We start from the raw sequence: 12,931 nt of genomic DNA on the forward strand, positions 1-12,931 counted from the left end.
AGTGGGACTGCATCACTGGTTGTGCCACCCACATTAGTAGCCCTGTAATCATGTCTCAGACCTGCCATTGCAGTGTCTGTGTGTGCAGTTTTTAAACTTCCAATTCGACTTAGCAAGTGTACCCACTTGCCAGGCCTAAACCTTCTATTTTCTCACATGTAAGACACCCCTAAGGTAGGCCCTAGGTAGCCCCATGGGCAGGGTGCAGTGTATGGTTAAGGTAGGACATATACTAATGTGTTTTATATGTCCTAATAGTGAAATACTGCCAAATTTGGTTTTCGCTCTCATAGGTTAACATGGGGGGCTGCCTTTAAATATGATTAAAGCATAGATTCCCTTTGGGAGCAGATAGACATGTGGAGTTTGGGGTCTCTGAACTCACAATATAAAAATACATCTTTTAGTAAAGTTGGTTTTGAGATTGTGTGTTTGCAAATGCCACTTTTAGAAAGTGGGCATTTTCTTGCTTAAACCATTCTGTTACTCTGGCTGTTTGTGGATTGCCTGTCTGGGTCAGTTTGACAGTTGGGCTGTTTGCACCTCTCTCTAGACAGCGACACAAAGGGAGCTGGGGTGTAGCCTGCATATCCTGATGAGCCATCTGTGCTAGGAAGGAGGGGAGGAGTGGTCACTCACACCTGAAAGGGCTCTGCCTGCCCTCACACAATGCAGTCTCCACCCCCGGTGTGTGTCTGGGGCCTGGCCTGGGCAAGGCAGGATTTCACAAACAAGAGAGACTTTCCTTTGAAGTAAGCCTACTTCAAAGGCTAAAATGGGTATAAGAAGAGCACCCAAAACCACAGACTTTAGATCACTTCTGGAAATCAAGAGGAACCTCTGCCTGGAGAAGAGCTGAAGAGCTAAGGAGAAGTGCTGCCCTGCCTGTGACTGATTTGTGGAGCTATCCTGCAGTTGCTGCTTCTGCCTGGTGAAAGGGGACAAAGACTGGACTTTTTGTGCATTCCTGCTTGTGAAGACATTTCCAGGGGCTGTTCCTGAGCTTGCCTCCTGTTGTTGAAGTCTCAGGGCCATCAAAGACTTCCCCTGCCAGCATCTGGCCTCTCTGCTGAGACTCCTTCCCTGACAAGTGGTGTCCTATCCAGTTCCTGGGGCCTTGACAGGTGAAGCTGACAGACCGAGATTGAAAATCCACGCACAGACGGCCGTGCGGGGAAATTTCCGACGCAACCTCCGAGACGTGGCTGAAGAAACGATGCGCTGTCGGCTTTGCAGCTGAAATCGACAGTCCGCCTGCAGCTCGGCTGGAAGATTGATGCATGTGGCTGGAGAAACGACATGCAATACCACTAACGGAGGCTGGTAACATCGCAACCCACACAGTGCGGTTTTGATGATACTATGCGGCAGGATTTTCAACACAAACCTTGCTGGGCGCAGAAAAACAACACAATGCCTGCCCGGACCCGAGTGCTTGCCTGAATTAATGCATCGCTCTCCTGTGGAGAGGAAAAATTATGCATGCCGACCCGAACGGAGAAGGAGAAAGGATGCACGGTCTCGCTTGCGGGTGAGAAATCGGCATATCGATAACATTCTTTTACGCACACTTGCCTGTGCATGTTATTTTGATTTTATCCAGGTATTTTCAACGCTAACAGTGTTTTTACTGTTTACAAAAGGATTTAAGACTCTTTTGCTTTTAAAATTAATAATTTGACTTGTGTATATTGGATTTTTGTCCGTTTGGTCTTGTTTTGTTTAGATAAATGTTTCCTATTTTTCTAAACCTGTGTTGTGCCATTTTGTAGTGTTTTCACTGAGTTACTGGATGTGTTGGTACAAATACTTTACACCTAGACTCTGAAGTTAATCTTGCCTGCTCGTGCCAAGCTACCAAGGGGGTGGGCGGGGGTTAGCTGAGAGTGCTTCTCCTTTACCCTGACTAGAGTGACGGTCCTTGCTTAGACAGGGGGTAACCTGACTGCCAATCAAAGACCCCATTTCTAAAACTGGTGATCAGCGGTTGGGACTGGACTTGTATTTGTACTTGACATACAGTGATTAAGTGTACACTACTGTTTTGAGTGCAGACCACTACGAGACCACATACTATTTGTCTTGTGATTTTTGCTTTTTCTCTTGGGGACTTCTTTTTGTTCTACTTCCATGTTTCTGATGATCCCTTGATTGACTTTTCTTTGAACTTAATTGGGAACTTTTCTGCCTTTGAAACTGTGCACTTGTTTGCCATCATGTCTTAATCTGGAGATGCATCAGCTGGAGCTGTTTTTGAATTAGGGAAACTGAAAAGGTACTCAGTTGCTCAATTGAAACAGTTCTGTAAAGATTTTGCCTGTCCCGTTAAGTGCTCCACCAGGAAGGGGGAGCTGCAAAAGGCACTGAGGGACTGGGTGACAGTCAAGAAGGCTGGGGGGCACATGGAGGAGGAGGATGTGGATGGGGAAGTGCAGAGGATACACAGTGGTGTAGTGGAGGTACCTGTCACACCTGGGGGAGGGTCACCAGGAAGGGGTATCAGTGTCTCCTCTGAGGGTGTGACTCCTGAAGAGTTGCAGGACAAACAGGCAGAGAGGGCTCACCAGTTGGAGTTAGGGAAGTTGAGGATGCAATGGACGAAGAAGTTGGAAGAAAGGAAGAAGGCCTTAGAGGTGAAAAAGATGATTTTGGCTTATGAGCTAAAACTGAAAGAGCTGGAAGTCATGAGGGCTGAGTCCAGCTGGAATGGTGGCAGCAACAATTCTAAATTCAGTACTGAAGAAGTACACATGCCCAGAGATGTGATGCCCTACTTGAAGGAGGGGGTTGACATACACCAGGAGGTTCTGGGGTATGAGATAGCTCCAGTGATACACAGGGTCCCTGAGGTAGATTGGGGAACTGGCATAGGGAGTCATATTCCTACTGGTCGGAGAGACACTCTACTGGCTCTAGGTGAGAGTGACAGGGAGAGGGGTTCCCCCCAGGTAGAGGTCCTGGTTATGGTGTGTGGAGACATCCCAGAAGAGTGTAGGTTGAGTGTCAGGGACAGTCAGGTACTGTCTCACCAGTCTCAGGGGGGTGATGTGGGGTACTCTTTCAAGGCTGAGTCACTGGATGGTTGGGTGAAGGGTACTTTGGTTAATTCATGTGAGGGGCTGAGTGATGTAAGTGCTGGAGAGCATATGTCTAGTCCTTATTTTCCAGAGCTATGCCAACACCAGGTGGAGTGTGAGCTCTCTGACTCCAGGGAACTTACACTGGAGGCACACCTCTGGGTGAGTACCAGAGAGTCTGAAGAGGCATTTAGGGGTACTCCTGAGGGGGAGTGGTCTAGGTATTTCCCAACCAGGTGAGGTAGGGAAGGATTGCAGTGTAACAGGTAGGTCCCAGTATAGTGGGAAGGGTGAGGGATCCCATGTCCAGTCTCAGAAGAGAGGGAATGGGGATGGGTGAGGCCCAGGGTGCCCGAGATTCAGCCCCAGGTCCTGGAGGGTTCCATGAGAGAACACCAGGAGGGGAGCCTGAGCTGTACCATAGGGCCACCTGCTGAGGGAGACCCCACAGTGTCAGGAGAACTTGGGGGGGTGGCTGTAGCCAGCGTTCACCAGTTCTGTTGTCTGGCAGTACCACTCCTAGTGAGGGGGTACAGAAGTCTAGACAGAGGGTTGAGAGGTGGTTGAGGGCCCCAGTGGAGAACCTGGAGGGTCAGGGGTTAGCTATGAGGTCAGCACCCCCCAGGAATGACCTTGGTGAGACCATTTCTGGGCTGTGGAGAATCCAGACTCTGCCAGATGGGCAGGGTCAGGAGACTTGTGCCAGCCATACTCCTGTGTGGCCCTTGGGGAAGGTGTTTCCCTTGTGGAGGGTAGGTGTGCCCCCCGGGAAGTCCTGGTGCACCAGGCAAAGGTTCAACCGTGGGGTGGTTACTCTGGGTTGAATGATCAGGTTCAGGTGCTAAACTCTGACCTGATGGGGAGTAGGTGTGCTCCCAAGGAAGTTTTGGTGCGCCAGGCAGTGGTTCAACCGCAGGGTGGTGACTCTGGGTTGGATGGTCAAGTTCAGGGGTTAAACTCTGACCTTGTGGTGGGTAGATGTGTCCCCAGTCCTGGGTTGCCAGGCAGTGGTCCAGTCTGAGGGTACAGACCCTAAATTGGAGGATCAGGTGTAGGGGGTAAACCCTGACCTGAAGGGGGGGCGGTTTTCCCAATCACCCCACCTGGTGTGACTTCTAGGGGTACTCTCCATGGTGGAGGGGTACAGAACCCTGGGAGTAGGGGCAGGGGAGGAAGAGACTCACCGCTGACCCCAGTTCAATCTAAGGGTATAGACCCTAGATTTAAAGGCCAGGTTTAGGGTGTCCCCCCTGACCTGGAGGGAGGGGCTACTGCTACCATGTTGTCTTCTGGGAAGGGGCACTCCTAGTTGGGGGGTGCAGGACCACAGACGGAAGAGCAGGGGGAGGGAAGCCTCGCCACTGGCCCTCTTCCAACCTGAAGATATAGACCCCAGGTTGGAGGACCCGTTGCAGGTTAACATCCCTGCACTGGTGGGAGAATTGTGCAAGACTGCTTCTACAAGCACCCTGACAATTCAGGGCTCTGGGGGTGCCACTCCTAGAAGGAGGGTAAAGAGCCCCAGAGGGGATGACCAGGGTCAGGCTATCATCCCTGACCTGGTGGAAGGAAGAATGGTCAAGGGGTGCCAAGCACCCGGGGCTACCGCCCCCCCCACTCTCCACAGTCACAGTGGTTAGAGGGCTTTGAGAGGCCTGGGGCCTGACTCTCACCCCTGACAGCTGTCAGTGGCCACTGTGGCTTGCTGTTCTGGTGGACAGAGTTGCCCCTGGTGGGGGTGGACAAGAGTCACATCCCATGGGGTGGAGTGGGTCACACCACTGTGTTGGCCCTGGTGGTACTATCTGACCCCTGGGATAACTCTGTGAGCAAAGTAAGGATAGGTGCTGCACAGATAGTGTCTGCAGGTGAGGAGATGGGTTCCCCATGGGTTAGCTTAGTGGGCCCTGAGAGTGTTGACAGAGGGATCCAACTGGAGTCAGGAAGGTGTAGAACTGGAACATGCCCCTGCTGTTGTGGGCCTAGGTCCCTGTTCTATCGCCCTAATCAAGTAAATCCATCAAGGTATTGATTGGTCTCCCCTGGCTTTATGCTGGTAGGGAATGTGTTGGACTTTTTTCTTTTACAGGGTCATCTCCAATCTTTTTGCCTCCTTCCTCCTATTTTTTCTGACCTGTTTTTGTTGGCTTTAGAAGTCTGAGCAATTTACCACTGCTAACCAGTGCTAAAGTGCATAATCTCTCTGTTTAAATTGTATTGTTGTTTGGTTTATCCATTATTGCCATAATTGATTTACTGGTAAGTCCCTAGTAAAGTGCACTAGAGGTGCCCAGGGCCTGTAAATCAAATGCTAATTGTGGGCCTGCATCACTGGTTGTGCCACCCACATTAATAGCCCTGTAACCGTGTCTCAGACCTGCCACTGCAGTGTGTGTGTGCAGCTTCTAAACTGCCAATTCAACTTGGCAAGAGTACCTACTTGCCCGGCCTAAACCTTCCCTTTTCTTACATGTAAGACACCCCTAAGGTAGGCCCTAGGTAGCCCCATGGGCAGGGTGCAGTGTATGATTAAGGTAGGACATATACTAATGTGTTTTATATGTCCTAACAGTGAAATACTGCTAAAGTTGGTTTTCACTGCTGCAAGGCCTATCCCTCTCATAGGTTAACATGGGGGCTGCCTTTAAATATGATTAAAGCATAGATTCCCTTTGGGAGCGGGTAGACATGTGGAGTCTGGGGTCTCTGAACTCACAATTTAAAATGACATCTTTTAGTAAAGTTGTTTTTGAGATTGTGTGTTTGAAAATGCCACTTTTAGAAAGTGGGCATGTTCTTGCTTAAACCATTCTGTGACTCTGCCTGTTTGTGGATTCCCTGTCTGGGTCAGTTTAACTGTTTGGATGTTTGCACCTCTCTCTAGACAGTGACACCAAGGGATCTGGGGTATAGCCTGCATAGCCTGATGAGCCATCTGTGCTAGGAGGGAGGGGAGGAGTGGTCACTCACGAGTGAAAGGGTGGTGCCTGCTCTCACACAATGCAGTCTCCAACTCCTTGGTGTGTGTCTGGGGCCTGGCCTGGGCAAGGCAGGATTTCACAAACAAGAGAGACCTTCCTTTGAAGTAAGCCTACTTCAAAGGCCAAAATGGGTATAAAAGAGCACCCAAAACCACAGACGTTAGATCACTTCTGGAAATCAAGAGGAACCTCTGCCTGGAGAGGAGCTGAAGAGCTGAGGAGAAGTGCTGCCCTGCCTGTGACTGTTCTTTGTGGCGCTATCCTGCAGTTGCTGCCTGGTGAAAGGGGACAAAGACTGGACTTTGTTGTGCATTCCTGCTTGTGAAGAAATCTCCAAGGGCTTACCTCCTGTTATTGAAGTCTCAGGGCCATCAAAGACTTCCCCTGCCAGCACCTGGACTCTATGCTGAGACTCCTGCCTTGCCAAGTGGTGCCCTATCCAGTTCCTGGGGCCTTGACAGGTGAAGCTGGCAGACCAAGATTGAACATCCATGCACAGACCACTCTGCGCTGAAATTTCCGACACAACCTCTGTGATGCAGCTGAAGAAACGATGCGCCTCCGGCTTCGTGGCGGAAATTGACGCTCCGCCTGCAGCTGGGCTGGAAGATCAACGCACGCGGCTGGAGAAACGACATGCAACACCGCTAACGGAGGCTAGTAACATCGCCACCCACACAGCGTGGACTTTTGACGCAAACCTTGCTGGGCGCGCAAAAAACAAACCAACGCCTGCTCTGACCCGAGTGCTTGCCCGGATCGACGCATCGCTCTCCTGCGGAGAGGAAAAACGACATACACTGACCCGACCGGAGAAGGAGAACCGACGCACATTCTCACATGCGGGTAAGAAATAGATGCATTGATAACCTTTTTCGACACACGCTCGTCCGTGCGTGTTATTTTGAGGCTACCCAGGTACTTTTCAACACTAACAGTGTTTTTACTTTTTACAAAGGGATTTAAGACTCTTTTGCTTTTAAAATTAATAACTTGACTTGTGTATGTTGGATTTTTGTTGTTTTGTCTTGTTTTGTTTAGATAAATATTTCCTATTTTTCTAAACCTGTGTTGTCATTTTGTAGTGTTTTCATTAAGTTACTGTGTGTGTTGGTACAAATACTTTACACCTAGACTCTGAAGTTAAGCCTGCCTGCTCGTGCCAAGCTACCAAGGGGGTGAGCAGGGGTTAGCTGAGGGTGATTCTCCTTTACCCTGACTAGAGTGAGGGTCCTTGCTTGGACAGGGGGTAACCTGACTGCCAACCAAAGACCCCATTTCTAACATTCTGGCCCTCATTCTGACCTTGGCGGGCGGCGGAGGCCGCCCGCCAAAGTCCCGCCGTCAGGTTACCGTTCCGCGGTCGAAAGACCGCGGCGGTAATTCTGACTTTCCCGCTGGGCTGGCGGGCGGTCGCCTTCAGACCGCCCGCCAGCCCAGCGGGAAAGAGGCTTCCACGATGAAGCCGGCTCGGAATCGAGCCGGCGGAGTGGAAGCTGTGCGACGGGTGCAGTTGCACCCGTCGCGTATTTCACTGTCTGCGCAGCAGACAGTGAAATACATGTAGGGGCCCTCTTACGGGGGCCCCTGCAATGCCCATGCCAGTGGCATGGGCACTGCAGGGGCCCCCAGGGGCCCCGCGACCCCCCCTACCGCCATCCGGATCCCGGCGGTCGGACCGCCGGGATCTGGATGGCGGTAGGGGGGGTCGGGATCCCCGCGGCGGTGCAGCAAGCTGCGCCGCCGTGGAGGATTCAATGGGGCGGCGGTACACTGGCGGGAGCCCGCCAGTGGTGCCGGTCCGACCGCGGCTTTACCGCCGCGGTCGGAATCCCCATTGGAGCACCGCCGGCCTGTCGGCGGTGCTCCCGCGGTCCTCCGCCCTGGCGGTCTTTGACCGCCAGGGTCAGAATGAGGGCCTCTGTCTCTTCTGTCCCTTCGCCCTGTCCTTTCAATTAATATAGAATCTCTTTTTCTCCTTTCTAGCCACAGGTTCTCTGCCTCTTGTGTCATTCTGTCCCTTTTTAGGTCAAAGCCTACCAGACAGCGCAGCTGTTTGGTTTGCTAAAGACATCTTGTGGACATTCAGCATGCTGACCTAGAAATCAATCCCTCCCATTGCTTACCAGTGGCTTTCTGGTTTGTAACTCACACTTACTTACTTTCTTTGACCTGGCTTTATCTTTTTAGGCTGTCCACCATGTCCTTGTCCCTCCCATGGAGCATAGAGTATGTACTGTATTCTTCCATGAGTGCAGTCTTTCTGTAAACAGGTCTTTAAATGTTGTTCTTATTTTGTCGCACTTGCTGTGCATTCAAACACAGAGGTCAAATATCAGGCTTTGTCATCCAAGAGAGCTTGATGTTTACTTTTCTTTTTCCGACTGAAAAGTGAGAGGCTATATCCGACAATCTGGGGGGAGGGGTGAAACAGGGTGTTTTCCCTTTGATTCTGTGTTGGTTTTTCTTGTCTTTTTAATTTGATCTTCCTGCCTCTTTCGCAGCCTTTACTTACTTACTAAAGGCTTTATTCTAGCACACAAAAAAATTAAATGTCTGTAAATGAACTGTGCAAGCACAAATGAAGCAAAGTTTTTGTAATTTTGAAGTGTGCATGAAACAAATAATTGAATATGAACAAAACAAATCAATACACTAGGTGATACCATTTCCACATATTATTGTTTGTGCACTGTATAGTTTTAACAGTAAAACTCTTTAATGTAATGGTCATTTTAATTGAAAATGTTTTGTTTGTAAAGTCAGTGCACCACCATGCCAAGCATATCCCACTCTACCCCACTCCAGTCTATGAACCTCTACTCTATTCTATGCCACTCTACACACCTGCACTACATGCCACTCTAGGCCACTCTACCCTACTCATCTCTCTGCCACTCTACTCCACTTTTTGCCACTTTAGTCCAGTCTCACACTTCTCCACTCTAATCCACACTGTGGCACTCCATGAGATTGCACTCCACTCTGTGCCACTTCACTCTATGCTACTCTAGGCCACTCAACTCCCCTATACAACACTCCACTCTCGTTTACAACACTCTATGCCACTCTAACACTCCAGTGTACTACTCTCCATGCCACTTTACTCCACTCTATGACACTTTATTCCACCCTATTCCACTCCACCCTATAGCACTCGACTCTACACCACTTCACTCTACGACACCTTATTGCGCTCTAAGACACTTTACTCCACTCTACGCTGTACCACACTACACCCCTTCACTCTACACCTCTCCACTCTATGGCACTCTACTCTCTGACACTCTACTATACTTCACTCTACTCCACTGTATGCCACTCCACTCTATGACACTCTACTTCACCTATGCCACTCTACAACACTCTGCACCACTCTTTGCCACTTAACCCTAGGCCTTCCTAGTCCACTCTATGCTACTCCACTCTGTGAAACTCTACTTCACCTATTCCATTCAACAATACTCCACCCCAATCTACACCACTCTTTGCCACTTATTTATAGGTCACCCTACTCCACTCTATGCCACTCTACTTTACTCCAGTCTGCAAACTTTTACTCCACTCTACGCTGTTCCACTCCACTCTACACACCTCCACTCTATGACACTCCACTGTAGGGCTCTCTGATCCCTGAAACTCCACTTTACAACACTCCACTCTATGACACTCAATACCCCTCCACTATCTACCCCTCCACTCTGTAACACTCCACTGTACGACACTCTACTTCATGCCACTCTAACCACTCCCCTCTATGCCAGTCTGCTTTATGACCCCTTACACCACTTCACTCTAGGTCACTTTAATCCTCTCTATGACACTCTGTTGTACGACACTCCACTCAATGACATGCAATGCTCACTCTATAACACTCTATGCCAGTCCACTCTTCTATAATCCACATCACTTTGCTCCACTCTACAACACTCCACTCTGTGCCACTCCACTCTTCAACATCTGACTCCACTCTAAAAAAATGTACTCCACTCTATGCTACACCCCTCCTTGTCCCACCACTGGACATCCCTCTACTCTACATCGCTCCACTCTACTTCACTTAATTGTTCTCCACTCTATGTCACTCCATCCTATGACTCTCTACTTCATTCTACGCCACTCTACGATACCCTATGCCACTCTATGCCGCTTAACGCTAGGCCACTCTACTCCAATCTATGCCACTCCACTATATGAATCTACCCCACTCTATGACACTCCACTCTAAGGCACTCAGCTCTATGACACTCCACTCCGCGACATGCTATGCCACACTGTGCCACTCTACTCACCTCTACACCACTCCACTCTGACACTTTACTCTAATCTATGCTATGCCACTCTACTGTAAGACACTTTACTCTACTCTGCACCACTCCACTCAATGCATCTCTGCTCTATGACCCTCCACTCTATGACACTCCACTCTACAGCACTCTATTCCACTCTATGACACTCTTTGCCCCTCCACTCTATGCCACTCCACTCTACTCCCCTCCACTCTATACCACTCCACGCCACTCCACAACTCCATAGCAGACTATGCAACTCCATTCTATGCCACTCTACCACACTCTGCACCACTCTTTACCACTCTACTCCACTCCATGCGACTCCATGAGACTCCACTGTACACCACAACACTCTACACCACTCGTCTTAATGCTATGCCACTCTACTCCACTCTACACCACTCTATGCCACTCTCCTTCACTTTACTTACTCCACTCTATGCTACTCTACTTCACTTTACCCTACTTTATGACACTTCAGTCTATGACACTCCACTCTAGAACACTCCACTCTACGATACTTCACTCTACAATACTCCAGTCTACTCCACTCTGTGACACACTATGCCACTCCGCTCTGTGACCCTCCACAGTACACCCATTCACTCTACAACTCTCTATGCCAATCCCCTCTATACCACTCTACTCCACTGCATGCCACTCTACTCTACTCCACTCTGATGCTTTATTCTACTCTATAACACTTTACTCCACTCGAGGCTACACTATTTCGCTCTACTTCACTCTATGCCACTCCATTCTATACCCATTCATGCCACTCCACCCTACAATTCACCACTGCTTGACACTCCACTCCACTCTATGACACTCCACTCTATGACACTCCATTCATCAGCACAACACCACATTCTACTCAACAACATTCTACTCCACTCTGTGCCACAACACTCTACAACACTGTGCATCCCTTCACTCTAAGCTCCTCCTCTCTATGCACCTTAACTCTACTACACTACATGCTACAACACTCCACTCTATGACATTCCACTCTGCACCACCATACTCTACTCCACTCTATGCCACTCTATTCCACTTTACTCCATGACCCCCACTCTACCACCCTCTACTCTGCTATCCTCCAATCCACTCTATGACACTCTACTCTACTCCACAAACCTCCACTCTACAAAACTCCTCTCAAATCTATGACACTGCACTCTATGCCACCCTGCTCTACTCCACTCTGACACTTCAATCTATTCTAAGACACCTATTCCACTTTATGCTATGCCACTCCACTCTATGCTGCTCCACTCTAAGCCCCTCCACTCTGTGCTCCTCCACTTTACAACATTCCACTCTATGGCACTCCACTCTGACACTCCACTCTGACACTCCACTCTACTGCACTCTACTCTATGCCACCCCACCCCACTCCACTCTATTCCCACACTATTTCACTCTACTCCATGACACATTATGACCATTCACTCTATGACCCTCTGCTCTACAACACCCTACTCTACTACATTCCACTCTGTGACACTCCACTCTACTCCACAACACTCCACTCTGTACCACTATACTCTACTTTATGCCAACCTACTCTGCACCACTCTACTCCATGACACACTATCAGCCTCCACTCTATGTCCCTCCACTCTACATCACTCTACTTTACCACACTCCACTGTATGACACTCCACTCTAAGCCACAACACTCCACTCTAAGCCACAACCCTCCTCTCTATGACACTTTACTTTACCACACTCCACTCTACAACACTTCACTCTGTGACACTCCATTCAACTCCACAACATGCTCTGCCACTCTATGCCATTCCATGACACTCTGCTCCAATCTGTGCCACTATACTCTATGACACTCTACTCCATTCTATGCCCCTCCAGTCTATGAGACTCTACTCCACTATACACAACTCCCTCTATGCCACACCAGTTTACTCCAATATACAGCACTCCACTCTAATCCATGACACACTATTTCACTCTACTCCACCACTCCACTCTACACTACTCCACTCTATGCCACCCCATTCAATTACATTCTATGCCACTCCACTCTACAACACCCTACTCCACTCTGTGCCCCTCCACTCTATGTCCCTCAACTTCATGCCCCTCCACACCCCTCCCGTTGTTGCCACTCTACACCACTCCACTCCACTCTTCTGTACACTTCTATGCTGTACTCTACACCCCTCTACTCTAGTCTACTCTACAACAGTCCAGTCCAGTCCACTCTACACAACTCTGTTCCACGACACTCCACTCTGCTCCACATCACTCAACTCTACTTCATGACACTCCAGTCTGCTCCACAACAATCCACTCTACTCCACGACACTCTACTTCATGGCACTTCATGCTATGACACTCCACTATACAACACTGAATGGCACCCCTCTCCACTCTATGCCGCTCCACAACCCTCTGCTCCACTCTACACCACTCCACAATCCTTTATGCCACTCCATTCTACAACACTCTTCTTCATTGTATGCCACTCCACTCTGCGACACCATACACCACTTCAAGCCACTAACTTTTAGCCATGCTGAGCAGCAGCCACACTGGTGTACAACATGGCAAAACACAG

This window comes from Pleurodeles waltl, chromosome 7 (assembly GCF_031143425.1).
Source record: "Pleurodeles waltl isolate 20211129_DDA chromosome 7, aPleWal1.hap1.20221129, whole genome shotgun sequence".
NCBI lineage: Eukaryota > Metazoa > Chordata > Amphibia > Caudata > Salamandridae > Pleurodeles > Pleurodeles waltl.